This window comes from Pundamilia nyererei, unplaced genomic scaffold (genome assembly GCF_000239375.1).
Source record: "Pundamilia nyererei isolate P.nyererei 1_Seehausen unplaced genomic scaffold, PunNye1.0 scaffold00044, whole genome shotgun sequence".
NCBI lineage: Eukaryota > Metazoa > Chordata > Actinopteri > Cichliformes > Cichlidae > Pundamilia > Pundamilia nyererei.
In genome coordinates this window covers 2,642,051-2,656,790 of record NW_005187445.1, presented here as the reverse complement: position 1 = coordinate 2,656,790, position 14,740 = coordinate 2,642,051, and the positions used below count along the sequence as shown (strand labels likewise).

The 14,740-nt window shown below is 39.8% G+C and overlaps 1 protein-coding gene across 2 annotated transcripts in view; it reads left to right on the top strand.

The window, feature by feature from the left end:
- dlgap4a (discs, large (Drosophila) homolog-associated protein 4a) overlaps positions 1-14,740 on the top strand; it is a 97,110-nt gene that overhangs the window by 1,120 nt on the left and 81,250 nt on the right. The gene's annotated exons all lie outside the window — the stretch shown is intronic.

Sequence of the window (14,740 nt, the reverse complement as noted above, 5' to 3'; positions counted from 1 at the left end):
TATGGTGGCATTGCTTTTTCTTTTCTTCTCTTGATCTTTAATGAGTGGAAATAAAACCCCAAACTAGCAGCAAAAACTCAGGCTATCCTCGAGTTTCATCATTCTCGGTCCTAAAATATTGCAGTTTTTATTATCGAGTGTGTGAAAGACATATTTCTAAGGGGCCCTGTCCTCTGGAGGGAGCAGGAGCTGCCTGCTAAATTTTTTGTGTGGACAGAAACAAGCTCTCTTCTACTGTAAAGCTGCAGATGAGTCCGTGGGGGATGATCGATAGCCAGTTTGTATCAAGGCTCGTGTTTCAGCTGTCATTGTCGAACAGTGGTCTCTACAATTAAAAGCCCATTTTGTTAGTGAAAGACTGATTAATAATTCATCCGCAGCTCAATGGAACCACAAATCTGTGGATGGCACACTGAAGGATGCCTGTGGCTTCACAGTGGCTTCAATCTAGTGCTGTGCAGGCTGGAAGGTTTACACATCACTATATAGGCTGGATGGTAAATACACACTTTACTGTTTGCTGACTTTTAAATGTGCACTGGATTGTTTGCTCTAAGCAGAAAACTAAAAGCATACACACTCAGTGTTGAGCAGTACAAACAAGACATCTCTGGGTATCCAGTGTCAAACAGCTCTGCTGGTGGTGGACTGTAGCCTCTAACTGCGGTGTCAATGTCATATCTGCTGCCAGGGAGCCAACAGCCATGATGATACTGTACCACGGAGTTTGAAGGAAACCCAGCTGGCTCCGGTCCAGGATGGTGGGTGTTTTAAAAACCGGCTTAGTCAGGGCTACTGCAGGGAGTGATTAGAAAAGATAGCATACAGTATCACACACATCAGTGTGACGTCAACAGGACGCAGAGCATTAGAAGTATTTTCACACCAGGACCCGGACGAATCCAGAAACTGAGCCAGAGTTGCAGAATCCATCACACTGAACCCATTATGTGAATATTTAGAGAGCTGTCATGCAAACTATCCAGGCATTATTATTTTTTCTTAAATCTGAAACAATCTCAAAGATGAATATTTGTAGTATCTCCTAGTGAAAGAATGTATTTAAGTGCACGGAGTAGCGTGTAATCTTGAGTTCAACTTGTATGCTACATGAGTGCTTCCATTTTAAGTTATGTAACATTTCTACTCACCCACATTTCAGTACGAAACATTGTACTTTTTACTCCACTACATTTATTCACTGGTGGAGGAAGTGCTGAAATCTGTTACTCAAGTTAAAGGAGCAGGCTGGAGTGTAGAAATATACATCCCTATAACTAAAAGTACTGCAATTAAAATATATTTCAAGGTAAAAATGTCAAAAAAAACAAACCCCAAATGGCTTTTTTTTAAAGAATAAAATACAATAGTCATTGGTTTGATGCATAAATGGGTAAATATCACCTTAAAGGGGTTGTTCACTCCAAAATCAAACAGATATTTTTTTTGTCACCTGCAGTGGTTTTTCCCATCTATATTTTTCAACCTGTATCAGAGATATGTGCTATAGAAATGTTTGTATTTTCTTAAAAAAACACAATAAAAAAAAAAACAATCCACAAATCGTGGTGCGAGCAGTTTCCTGTAGGAACATTTTCCTTTCTGCTCTCTCCACTCTCCAGCCAACCAACTATCCAGAAGGAAGCCGTTCACCCGTGATCACAGACTTGTACTCGAGACAGTGTGACAAGATACAAATATTAATGGCGTTTATTTATTCTGAGCTGTATTGTTTGCCAGCATGGCTTGTGTTTTAATACGGTAATCTGATAAATGTAGTGGATTTGCCTGTCAAATATCGTATTCAATTTAAAATTTTGTTGTTTACTTTTAAAATTACTAACAACACTGCACCCAGCTACCTTAAGGACCTTTTAAACCCTTATGCTCCTGCTAGGGCTTTAAGGTCATCGTCACAGTTACTGCTGGCTCAGCCCAGATCTCGACTTAAGACTAGAGGTGATCGATCGTTTGCTCTTGTCGCACCTGTGCTGTGGAACAATCTCCCGATTGGCATCCGGGCATCTGATTCTATTCATTCTTTTAAATCTCAGCTTAAAACATATCTTTTTAAACTTGCCTTCTCCACCTTTTAATTGCTGGTTTGTTTGTTTGTTTGTTTGGTTGCTGTGACCTATTGACCTCTTGTATTAATTCCCTCTTATCTTTCTATTGGTGTCTTTTATTATGGTGGTACAGCTTTTATCTTGCTATTACCATGTGCTGTAGTCATTCTTATTGGTAGCTTTTATCTATGAACATAACTCGTTATTTTTATTTATCCGTTATCAATGTTTGAACCTTTTATTGTTTTATGTAAAGCACTTTGGTATGCCCAAGGCTTTTAAATGTGCTCTATAAATAAAGATTGTTGTTGTTGTTGTTGTTGAACGAAAAAGTATCTGGTCATTCAGGTCAGCTTTCACAATAAAGCCCCGAACAGTCGATGTAGAGATACTAATGAGTACTTCCTTAGTTAATAAAGGTAAAGACCAACACACCAAACCAAACCAGTCCAGTACAAACAATAAAAGCTGGGCCTAACTGCATTTAACAGACACAAAGCAACATTTTTTTAAATCTCTGTTTTGGTCTCTAGCAGCTTAAACATCGAGCAATTAACCTGCTAAATGTTCAGCCAGCTAGTCGCTAATCATCAGTTTTCTATTGCAGAAGAAATAATGTTAAATAATCTTTTAACCTGAAAATAGTTGTCTGCTGTTGCTGAAAGTGTCTGGGAGTAAGAGAGGTGGGAGTAAATCAAAAATGAAGTTGTGGACAGGGAGCTTCACCTCACTGTAGAGCTACATAAAACAGTGGGAGCCTGGAAGCAAATGGAGCCGATAATTCTCTCCAGTCTCTTTTGCTTACAGTTCATAAGGTTTCCTGAAGTATGACTGGCCGTGCTGGTCATTACCTGTATCATCAGAAGAGACAGAAATATCATATAGCATTGGCCTAAAAAGCATTTCAATGCACAAGCAAAACAACGTTTTCTTATTCTGTCTCCTTTGTTATTCATTTGGCTGGATTTCCTCCTCTCTCATCTCACTCTAGATTATCAGCTGTATGTGGTGGGAGTAAGGTCAGGTGACAGAAACAACAAGTTAAATACAGTATAGCAGCTTCACCAGCCTTTATGTCGCACTGTTATATTGACTGATGTAGTACTATAACTGACAGCAATATAGTTTGCTGAATTTAATATGTCTGTTGTTATTAAAACTACTGTTTGAGGTAGCCTATTGATGCTATTTGTTCCACATTTGTAATGTCAGTAAAGGCAAACCTGTAAAGGGAAAATGCACTCACTGGACCTGAATTCTAGAAATGGATGAATTTGGAGTTTAGACACAGAAATGGACTACATTTAGACTGTTTTAAACTATATAATCAAGACAATCTTAGTGAAAAGTTACTTATCTGTTCGCTGTAACCTCATCAAAGTGAAGTTACTGAGAGACTTTTTAAAAAATTTTGTTTACTTGATCCATTTCAACATGGCAACCTATACCAAGTGCAGTCATAAATTTTTTTTCAATTCAATTCAATTTTATTTATATAGCGCCAAATCACAACATAAGTCGCCTCAAGGCGCTTCATAGATACAGAGAAAAAAACCCCAACAATCATATGACCCCCTATGAGCAAGCACTTTGGCAACAGTGGGAAGGAAAAACTCCCTTTTAACAGGAAGAAACCTCCGGCAGAACCAGGCTCAGGGAGGGGCGGCCATCTGCTGCGACCGGTTGGGGTGAGAGAAGGAAGACAGGATAAAAGACATGCTGTGGAAGAGAGACAGAGGTTAATAACAGATATGATTTAATGCAGAGAGGTCTGTTAATACATAGTGAGTGAGAAAGGTGACTGGAAAGGAAAAACTCAATGCATCATGGGAATCCCCCGGCAGCCTATGTCTATTGCAGCATAACTAAGGGAGGATTCAGGGTCACCTGGTCCAGCCCTAACTATATGCTTTAGCAAAAAGGAAAGTTTTAAGCCTAATCTTAAAAGTAGAGATAGTGTCTGTCTCCCGAATCCAAACTGGAAGCTGGTTCCACAGAAGAGGGGCCTGAAAACTGAAGGCTCTGCCTCCCATTCTACTTTTAAATACTCTAGGAACAACAAGTAGGCCTGCAGAGCGAGAGCGAAGTGCTCTAATAGGGTGATATGGTACTACAAGGTCATTAAGATAAGATGGGGCCTGATTATTTAAGACCTTGTATGTGAGGAGCAGGATTTTGACTTCATTTCTGGATTAAACAGGAAGCCAATGAAGGGAAGCCAAAACAGGAGAAATATGCTCTCTCTCTTTCTAGTCCCTGTCAGGACTCTTGCTGCAGCGTTTTGGATTAGCTGAAGGCTTTTCAGTGAGTTTTTTGGACATCCTGATAATAATGAATTACAGTAGTCCAGCCTGGAAGTAATAAATGCATGAACTAGTTTTTCAGCGTCACTCTGAGACAGGATATTTCTAATTTTAGAGATGTTGCGCAAATGGAAGAACGCAGTCTTACATATTTGTTTAATATGTGCATTGAAGGACATGTCCTGGTCAAAAATGACTCCAAGGTTCCTCACAGCGTTACTGGAGGCCAAGGTAATGCCATCCAGAGTAAGAATCTGCTTAGATACCATATTTCTAGGCTTTTCAGGGCCGAGTACAATAACCTCAGTTTTATCTGAATTAAGAAGCAGAAAGTTAGCGGCCATCCAGGTCTTTATGTCTTTAAGACATTCCTGCAGTTTAACTAATTGGTGTGTGTTATCTGGCTTCATGGACAGATAGAGCTGGGTGTCATCTGCATAGCAGTGAAAATGTATGCTATGTCTTCTAATGATACTGCCTAAGGGAAGCATGTATAATGTAAACAGAATTGGTCCTAGCACTGAACCCTGTGGAACTCCATAATTAACCTCAGTGTGTGAAGAGGACTCTCCATTTACATGAACAAACTGGAGTCTATTAGATAGATATGATACAAACCACTGCAGTGCAGTACCTGTAATACCTACAGCATTTTCTAATCGCTCTAATAGGATATTATGGTCGACAGTATCGAATGCTGCACTAAGGTTAAAGTTAAATCACTCCACCAGACAGCTATACCTGATTTACATTTGGCTTATGTTTACTCCAGGATGTTTTCTTATTCACATCTGGACTGTTTTGAACACAGCTGCTATTTTTAGATTGCTCAGAAGAGGTCCCATTCTGTCCCCTTGCACTTTTGTGAGCTTCTCTGGTGTGTCAAATTGATGATTGTTCAGTTTGAGTAACAGAATGAAGTCTCGTGGAAGCAAATCTGCTAAACAGCGAGTGAAGATTGTATTTAGCAGCTTCATATTTTGTTGGGGTTTGTTGAGGTAGCTCAAGTTTGGTTTGGGTTTTTTTGGCTGCTCTTGTGCATGCTGCGGAACTGAACACATGGCATCATATTTTTTTAACATAAAAATTTATATGGGCGTCATCGTAGATGGCATGATATATGACAACCCGTAGTTTGGACCCAGCTCTTATCACCAGCGATGATCCTCAGCATGTGGGACCAGTTAGAAACACAAGCTGATCTTTTGCCCTTGTACAAGTTTGAGGTCCACAATGAAAGTGGCTAGAATGGAAATTCTCTCCTTGGAAATCTTTGCTTATACTATTTAGTAAAAAGGCAGGGATTCATGAGATCTTCAAGGTGAATTCTGTGTGAAGTCTGTATGTTCTCCCCGGGCCTACTTGGGCTCTCTCCCAGTACTCTGGCTTCCTCCCACATTCCCAAGGCATGCATGTTAGTTTAACTGATAATTAATTGGCTGTAGGTGTGACTGTGTGTGAATAGTTGTCTGTCTCTCTGTGTTAGCCCAGCAATTGACTGTCAACTTGTCCAAAACGTACCCCACCTCTCACCTAAAGGTAGCTGGGATACACTCCAGGCCCCCTCTGTGATCCTAAACTGGATCAGCAGTTGAGATAATGGAGTTTTTGTTAACATTTTGATGGGTAAAAAACAGTCAGACTGATGGATGAAAATCATTTGATTGAATATAACTTGAGTACAAAAAAAAATCCTCATTGAAAAAAAACTCACAAAAAACAGACATGGATAAAATAAGAATTCAAAAATGTTCTTAAATGAGACCCGTTGTGTTTGCTGTCTGACCGGGAGAAGAAATCCCATACAGTATTTCAAGCTGTTGTTTCTTTGTATTTACCATAGCAACAAGCCACCGGTGTAACTTCGGTTCATGCAGAAGAATGGCGCTCTCAAGCCAGCCATGTGTACAGTTCCTTCTTATCATTGATGAAGTGTCTTAGTGCTCCATCTGTTCAGCTATTGTCTCATCATCACCCTCTTAAATTTTTTGAGAAAGACGGCTAAAATTAAGAGCAAAGATGGCGTGATTTCAGCTCCGAGGAGAGTCGCTCATCTCATTCTGTACGTCCGAAACAGAGAGAGATTTTATGACCTTGGTAATGCTTCTCTCGGTCCATCTCACACAGGAGCCGATGAAGCGGCTGAAGGTGATTAAAGTCTGCCTCCATTGATGGTCCTGTGTGCTGCTGAGTCAGTGACCTTTCCTGCCATCGGGTCACTGTGCTCAAATAGCTCCTCTGCTTTCCTCTCCCTGTCTCCTACCCTCTTATCCCTCTTATCCTGTTCGCTTCCTTTGTGCCCTCTTCTGTTTAGCGGCTTGTTTCACGCAGCAAAAACAACCCCCAAGGACAAATCAAATGAAATGATAAACATTCCGCTACATCGCACCAAAAAAGCTCTCTTTCCTCGGCACTTCAACTGTCATCTCATAAACATCTCATACTTTCCACTTCTTGCGAGCCCCAAAATAGAAATAACCGTTTTACAGTATGCCCCTGACAAGTGTCTTGTTATCTTCCTGCATGTGTCATTTTACAATAAGTCCCTGCCTGGGCTGCGTCGCTGAATGGATCCTCTGACACAAATTTGCATGTTATGCTTAACGTTTTTCACCAGGGACAATTTATCAGAATGCAGCAATTAAGGAGTCTGTGTCCCCTGGTGATTAATTATGTCTCATGTGTCCACAGCAGAGACAATCCCAGGAACAGTTGTTTGTTCAGGCCAATGTGTGTGCATTTTATTTTTTTATTTTTTATGTGAAAAACAGTTTTCTTGGTGTTGAACAAACATTTGCTTTGCTTTTTCCTGCACGACCAGTTTGCAGCTGGATCCAAATAAAAGCTAACAGACAAGGACAATTGACAAACCGTGATCGAGAGACGTCTTCTGTGTGAAAGGTAGAAGCAATACTGTAGGAGACAGAGAACAGGAATAATGCAGGGTGACATTCAAAGCTCAGGGATATTTTGTTTTTGGAACTACAAAGAGAATTTCTTCATTCTTCGCTTGCATTTCTGGGGCAGCTCTCGATGATTGTGTCTGTGGGTGGTTTTGTGTATGTAAAAATACTTTTTTTGGATGAGGACTGAGCTCACGGGTATTCATTGTAATATCCACTGCCCTTGAATCAGAAGTCAGCTTTAATTACTTCTTTGTAAACATAAGAAAACTGGTGTTCAAAACAGATTTTGCCTTTTGGAAACCTGCTACCCTCCAGCAGGTCCAAACCAAATGCATAAATTCACTTACATATTCCAGAGAACAGTGGGATAACAAATGCTCATCATGCTCTAATGTGTTGCTGGACAACATTGTGGTAAACAAACACAAGCATGCAGAAAAAGTGTTAGTTCCATTATCCGGGGAAAGATCCACTCCTACCTTAAAATGCCTGCAGCAAGATTTGTTTGCTTTAAAGCCAGTGTTAAATTGATAGAACTATTATTAACTTGCTTTACTAGTATACAATTGTTTGGGCCTTGATATTCATTTTACTGCAAAACAGTGGACAGACAGTGAGCTTAATAGGGAGCCAGAGAGCAGATCTAAGCCCTCTGCAGATTAACACTATGGGTTGCCTGCCTTCTGGCTCTTGCCGCCAATTACATTCACTCAAACCGAGACCTGACCCCGGGTGCGTGCTTGTGTCACAGCCTTGGCCCCCGGCACCATATGGACATGGCATTGCATGTTATCACGCGTGTTGCTAGCACTGCATCTCATCACCTAAACACAAGATTATTTTGACCTTTTGGCATGCATGGCTTCCCCTGATTTCATGCATGCAGCATCAGGGTCCGAGTGTGAATAGAGATAATTAACACTTCTGACCAGGACTGATCTCTGCAGCATCTTTTTAAAACGTAACAATTAAGAATGCTTGCTGAAATAAATACTCGACTGGACTCTAATTTATTCAACGAGATACTAGAGATGAAAAATTCATTACTGACGCCAAGCTGCAACTGTTTTGTTTATGGTCTATTAGTGATAAGAAGAAAAACGGAGCCTCTATTCTTTGTGAAATTTAGACATCAAATCACCTATTCTGCAGCAAAGTTTTGCTTAAGTTAGAATCATTTAGTCCTGGTGAATGTGGTGACACTTATGGTGACAGCAAACACTTACCCCCGAGAGCACACTGGGTGCATGTCTGTGTTGTCACGTCTCAGACGAGGTTCGTTCCGTTCTTTGCACGATTTCAAATTACACTTGGAGCGTTTCAGAAGCGTTTGGTCTGTAGGAGATTGTTTGTGCTGTTTCTGTTCTGACATCCTGCTCTCCTCATCTGCTGTTTGGGCAAAAATACAAAAGAAGGAAAGCATTTGTGTCAATGCAACCAAATAAGCATACAGTACATTGTTTAAGCGCAGAAGTCGGTCATAAAATAATTTCAAACATGATCAGGTTTGCAGATGATTTGCATGCACACAGTACAGTTTTTTTTTTCCCACACAACAGCTGAAGACAGTGAAACCAGTTGGAGGTGTGCAGCCTCTTGCCTGCAGCTTTTCTAGCAGCTCATTGTGGCTGTCCATTCTGTTTCATGGCACTCTTTCGAAAATTAGAGTGTATCGATTCATGGACTAATGCCACAAATGATTGTTGTCTTGTTTCGTACATACACTTCTGGCAAATGATCACGGTCACCCTGTTTTTGACAGCTGAGTGCTTTTTAATGTGATCCAGGAATAGTTTTTGGTCCACCGCACAATGCATGACGTAAAGAGAGGCTAACTAATAAGGCTGTTATCAGGGAGATTTAATTCTGCTAGATCACATGTAGATATTATTAAGTTTCCCTTTGTTTAGGTAGGTTATCTTGTTGTAGTGCTGGGAGGGATCATAGACTGCTGCTACTGTGCCAGTCAAAGCTGCTATACAAAGGTTGCATCCAGTTGATAGTGAATATTTACATTCTCTTTCTGTAATTATTACCGTTAGAAAACAAATGGTAAGGTTAAGGCACCTTAAAAAAGCCATTTATTTCCACCTGTTTTTGTATCTGATTTTATATATTGTTGAAAAAATTATTTTAAGATTTTAAGAAGTTCAAAGTGAATGAGCTTAACTGTCGATGTGTCTACCTTCCAAAAACGATTTGGACTTCCAAAACTAGCATAGAGCTAGTTCCACTGGGTTTGTATTTGGATCATTTTGAAATATTTCCAAGTATATATTTTTATAAAGTTATCATGTATAAGAACGGCATGTAAACTTTAGTCTACTACATAAAAGTCAAACATGTTACACACCAAACCAACATTCCAACCTCCTGCACTGTTACTGAAAGCAAATACTGCATGTTGACCGTAGAGCATATACTCTTAATTTTGGCCATTAAACATAAGAAAAACATTGTTTTTCCCTCTAAACTGGACCAAATAAATTAAAAAAACAAAACTTCTTTATGCTCTTGTAATTAGCCATTCCCACCCACACGAATCAGGACAGATTGTTATGGTGTTTAAACAAAATCGAGGTCTTTCTGTGTTCAAAACACTCTTATTATTAGGTTTGTAATTGTATAATTCTGTTTCTCAAGGAGCTCGTCGACCTTTAATATGTTAATATGTCTCCGCTGCAAAGGCAGTCAACAATATCCAAATGGTATTAAATTATTTACCCCCCCAAAAAACACTGGCACATATAAGAGTTTCACATGGAGGCTGCGCACAATGTGCGTTTCCCACACCATGACTGTACAAAGGCTGCATCAAGCCAGACAGAAAACATTACATCATTCCAAGTAATATTTTCTGTCCACATAAGTGGTAATGTGTGCACTTTCACTGGCACACACGTTCTCATTTAGGCAAAGGATTTCAGGAAGGAATACTGTAGCCTTTTGTGTGATGCAGATTAAACTAAGCTCAAGTTGGAGACTGGGAAATCACACCGTGGCTTTGCTTTGGCTTAATCCTGCCTGTGCATGGTGTCAAGATTTTGAATAATAACGTTAAGTCACTCCCACAGCTTGAGATATAACAGAAAAGTTAGAAAACTGTAGCCATATCAGAACTCAAAGTGCAAAGCAGTCAACAATTAAGCATGTGACAACCGTGTCAGCTGGAAATCACATTACAGACTTCTGATAATTTGTTAAGCCAAAAAAGTTTTAGTGGAATGTTCCTACCAACCAAATAATGCAGAGACGCAATGTTTTAGCTTCATGTGCAAGTCGTAGCTGGATGATGGTCGATATAATGTGCAGAACTGGGGCGACAACACTGTTGTTTTCATTGTGAGTTCCATAAGTGTTCAGTTTAGGCAACAATCAATGATAGGTTTGATAATTTATGATAATCTTTTTAAAAATTTAACATCTTTACATCTACTGTCAAATATGGAAAAGAAATAGTAAAAACTTATATGTGATTACTCATGAAAGTAATATCGATATCGAAGGGAGAAGGTATATGGCATTAAACGTGCTGTGTACATGGTTGATGTGAACATGTTGTGACTTCAGACTTACTCAGGTCCTATATGCTAGTTACTGGTATTCATAATTTGTCCATGTTCTTTACTTTAGACTACATGGGATTTTTTGTACCTGTAGTAAAGCATTGACTTTCAGAAACCTGTATTTTCCTACCACAGGGCTGGTTCATCAGAGCCTTTCTGCTGAAAACAGCTGCCTGTTGTGGCTGAGAAATGATGTAATGTGAGCAGAGATGGTGAAATGAAAACAAATGAGTTAGAGGATATAAAGCTCCGCAGAGAAACTTTATTTGTACATTTGTCATTGTAAGCTAGCACTTCAGTGATTATGAACATAATGAGGAAATGTGTCTCTACTTATTTTGATGAAAATTAACCAGCTGGCTTTAGGCTGCTCTAAATACATTTAAATACATTTTCTTTTACAAATTAGTCATATAATATATCACTTTCATTTAGTTAAACGACATGAAAAATCCCTTTTAATTGTTTTCGTGCATTTACTTAGCAGGTTTCTGTGTGTCTGGCTGCACTTCGTTTACTACTTTCAAAACTTACACCTACTTTGGGTCTGGAGAGACGTAAACGCACCCGCACTGCCCGTTTGCTGTCAAGGCCGCAAAGAGTCAAGAACAACATTCAACCTTGTGACATTACACACCTGCATCCCCTCAACCCACACATGCACACACACTCACGCAAACTTTGACTGTAGCTGGAAGGAGTGATTGTGCGCTGTGTCATCCTCAGCAGTGAGGCAATTTGAAGCCTGTCTCCCTTTTTCACAGATAGATGCAACACGTCTCCCAGGATTGCTGAATACAAACACACTTCTGATCACTCATCCTCACTATAACCTTGAAGCTAAACAGAAGGGTTTATCACATGACACGAGGTGTGCTACTACATTTTTGCTGTATTAGAGCTCTGCTACATTGAATCCTGCTGTTGTCCTGAATCCTGCAAGTGTATTTATCCCACCTATGTACCAAGTTACAACGCTGCCAGTACCAAACCTATATAAATAGAAGCAGCATTTTCCCAGGTCTACCAACGAATGGCAGCCTGAAAGTGTTTAAGTGTATTATTAGTGTATTCCATCCTTTCTTAATTTTTAAAGGGTATAAATCCTCCTAAACTAAGCTGATACCATATCTAGTGTTCCCTGTTTTATCTTAGAACTGCAAGAGATTTGCATGACAATGTGGTCACGTCTTCACACTATTAAACTTAACAAGAGCATTAGCGCATGTGACAGCTGCCCTCGTTTCTCTGCGTCAGTTTGATGTCTATATATTATTTATCGTGCATTCATGGACATTCGCACTCATTGCGCAAAGTGGAGCTTGCAGCACTCCAAGTCACACGAATAATTGTTAAAACACAGTTATGTGGGATCTTGTCATAATAGCGGTACATATTCATTATGTCATGACCATCTGTTCATATAGAGAGTATAGCGCAATATGTACTAGATAAGTATTGGAACAAACATATTTGAGTAGCAGCCTATCAATTGATTATCGTGGGCTAATGGACGGCAGTGATGTGTTTTCACTAATTTCATTGGATTTAGGGAGAAAATGTGTGATGTCATAGAAACACTTGTGTTGCTCTGTCACTGCGGCAGGATTAACAACACAGGCAAAGAACTGACTTCTGCAGTTCCTCTGCTGTCTTGTGTTTGTGCATATCTAAAACTCACAGTCGCCACAGCAGGCTGTCTGAATTGCTTATGTTTCTTGAACATGGCTTGACCTCTTGTTTCACTTTTATCCTTGTATGTGGGGCGTCAACTGATGGACAGGTCACCCTGAGCTCGATGTTTTAAATCCCTGTCGTGCTAACTGTAAAACACCAGGAACACCAGAACAGCAGCAGGGAGGCAGCTGTGCCTTGAGACTGCCAGGTAATGGGGCAGCAAGAGGCTCCTGAGCCTCACAGGAGGCTAGAGGGCAAATTCTGGATGACTTGGAGATATATGGCAGAATCAGTCTTTCCCATGGGGATCCCGTCTGGAAGCACGACTGTGATGTAGGTCTTGGATAAAGGAGTTGTCTCAGACCTCCTCTTGAATTCTGCACATCTCTGTAGCTTAAACTTACAGAACTGACAGCTGAGCATTAGGAAGTGACTAATGTCAGAACCCGGATTTGCCACCTGCTTGGAGAACATCTGTCTGTCATCACAAGGCGATCTCACTCCATTAATCTATTGGATATGCTAATGAATTTCTTGTGGAGAGTTGCAAGGATTCCCAAAGGTCACTGTGTACTCTTATGCATTGCCTTTCCCTTCCATGCAATGCTCCATCCTTTAGCTTCATTTGTATATCACATAGAAGTACACAGTGGCAGTAAGCAACCCTGGCTCCTGCTGTCCTTAGACATTGTTTGTTGATGTCATGGAAGCATTTTGTTAATTTTTCAATTAGTCCTCTTTGTATTTGTGATCATTTGTAGCATTTGTGAGTAAAAATCTATCTAACTATATCTATATCTGCATATAGATATTTATATGTAGATATCTGTGGTTGTAAACAATGACTGATGCAGGGAATAGGAAGTCTTGAACCACATATCCTTTATTTGCCACAAAGATATCCTGACTATAACAGAAGCCTTGAAAAAACAGCAGATGGGATCCCAGATAGCTACAACTTTTTTGCCTCATGCTTTACTTGAGTAAACTCAGCTGTGACCAACAAAAAGGTCCAAATGAGATTTGGCACATTTGGCCTAGCATCAGTTGCTGTAGGTAGGTCAGCAATAGCTGAAACGAAAAAATAGTAGAAAGTGTCTGGAGCATTGCTAAAGAGTCTGGATGTCTGACTTTTAAGTGTTTTCTTCTTTCTCTGTTGCTTTTGTTTTGTTTAAAACCCCTCCTGTTAAAAAAATCCCTTTTAACAGGAAGAAACCTTCGTCAGAACCAGGCTCAGGGAGGCCTGTCATCTGCTGCGACCGGTTGGGGGTGAGAGGAGGGAGACAGGATGAAAGACATGCTGTGGAAGAGAGCCAGAGATTAATAATAACTAATGATCAAATGCAGAGTGGTGTATACACACATGGTGAGGGAAGAGGTCCATCCATCCAATTTCTTATGACCAGGAGGGTGAAGCCTATCAAGTTTATAGTTAACTAAACCTAAATTGCGCCTCATTTTTGTTGTTCAATGTTTCATTGCTACAATGACAATAAAGATTCTGAATCTTGCTATGAGGCCACAGTGCCAATCACTGCATGATCATGCTGAAATGGTAAATGGACTCAGAAAGCTCCTTTCTACTTAATTTGAGTACTTAAAGCGCTTTCTACTACAAGTCTCATTCACCCAATTACACCCACACACAGCACATAAATATAAATATTTTACCATTTTTATATATTAGCCGTTTTTAAACTCCAAAATCACATTTCATGCAGTAGAATGCAAGATATTAAGTTCATTTGAGACACACAGTTTATACAATTTATAAACAATCGGTTCCTTTGCATAGCTGTACTACTGCTTTTGGAGCCTGATCTCAGTACATGTGCTTCAGCGTTTGACAAAGAAGACTTTTAATACATCAAATAAGCCATGACGTTAACTGAATTCTGACTTTGTTGTGCTGTAGAAGCAACGACAGTTCATCTCTATATCAAATCCAGCTTGTTTGACAAAAAGGAAATATGGAAATTGAACTTCAGCAGTCAGTAATGAGATTTTAAAAATGTAAAGCTGAACAATGTAATATAGCAAACAGTCTGTTCTCAGTCTGCTGTTCTTAAACTAATTAACCAACAGTGGTTGCTGTTTCCACTGTGAGATCAATGCTTGGTCCTTGTTGGGGCTGTTGTGAACAGTTAGTGTGCAGTAGTGTGTCAAAATGTTTCAAAGGTTGAGAGGTTTGAGGTGGAGAAGAGAGAGCAAGTAACTTTCTT